Below are 1,514 nucleotides of genomic sequence, written 5' to 3'. Positions count from 1 at the left end.
GGCAATCCATCGACCTATCTAGACTTCTTCTGCATACTTAATCAAGTGGTTAGATCATAACAAAACCTAACTTAACTTACTTATCATTCATCAAAACCTGAGTTAGACCGTTAGTGTAAACTGCACCAACAATCTCCCTCTTTTTGATATAATGATCAACCTGGATTAAATTAGAAAAAAATGCAAGTATAAATAGACAAATGATATTTAAGTTATTCAATAGACAAATATTTAAGTTATTCAGTGTTTCGATGTTAGTTATTCGAATTTTGGTTTTGCTTTGCAAACTTAATCTCCAACCCTCCCCCTTTGTCATTCATCAAAAACATGAATAGACAACTAAGAAAAAAATATGCTAAGTAAAAAAAATTTGACAATAGGATAAGTTCCAGGATTACTTGGGGGAGTTAAAAAACTTTTATTACCATAAAGGCTTTCAAAATAGTTTCGAAAACTATTATCTTTACAAACTATTTTAGAAAAGAACTTAAGTATAGAAATGATTTCTAAGAAGTTTTGAAAATAATAAGACATCTTTTAAAGCAATTTTCAAACATGGAAATGAGTTTCAAATTGATTTTTAAAGATATCTGTCAAAAGTTGTTACAACACTTATATCAGGATTTACAAGGCTAAGAATAATTTCCAAAATCTACTTTTGAAAAAAAACTTTGAAGATGCTTAAAAGAACAATGAGGAAAAATATAAGTTTTCCAGAAATAAAATTTTGAAAATGCTAGGTTTTGCAACGAAACTCAAGAATAAAATTTAAAATACTAAGTGCCATAAAGCTTTTCAAAAATATTTTTTAAAAAGATGGTTTAAAGTAGTTTATAAAAACAATTAAAATAGTTGTCAAATTTATTTTTCAAAACTTATCAATTGAGAAATAACAGAGTTTTCCAAAATATATTTTCAAAGGTGGATTTATGAAAATCGTAAGTTTGATTTGAAAATAATTTTTAGAAAAACTTGAAAATCAATTCTCCCCCTGAACCAGAGATTAGTTACTAACTAACTATCAAAAGATAGCAGCGTTCACTTGGTTAATCAAGTTAAGTCTTTTTATCCAGTTAGTGTTTGACTAAACTGGATTACTTAACTTGATCACTATAATTTTGATATTTAACACTCAGACTTATGTTGATGCACTGATATAATCATCTTAAGTCCAGACAATCTACCTATAAATCTCATCCCTTTTTAAGTTTAGCAATACACAAACAAAGTAGCCCTAATATGTTGGTGAGATACTCAAATCCTAAATCTATAGGAACATGATTTATATGAATTTGATCTAGGCTAAGGCTAAAATTGACTTTGAAAATTCTAAAAATAAGGAAAATTTAAGAAAAGAAATTTTACCCTAGATTTTGTAAATTATTTGAAAATAATTTTGAAATATTGGTCCTAGTATATGAAACACACTCCTAATTTAACAAATAGACTGAAAGAAAGAAAAACTAACTGAAGATAGTAAGTCAAACAACATACAATGTATAATAGTGTATGTA

The sequence above is a fragment of the Zingiber officinale genome, chromosome 3B, assembly GCF_018446385.1.
Source record: "Zingiber officinale cultivar Zhangliang chromosome 3B, Zo_v1.1, whole genome shotgun sequence".
NCBI classification, from domain to species: domain Eukaryota; kingdom Viridiplantae; phylum Streptophyta; class Magnoliopsida; order Zingiberales; family Zingiberaceae; genus Zingiber; species Zingiber officinale.
The sequence above is the reverse complement of the archived record's forward strand: the minus strand, read 5'-3'. Positions refer to the sequence as shown.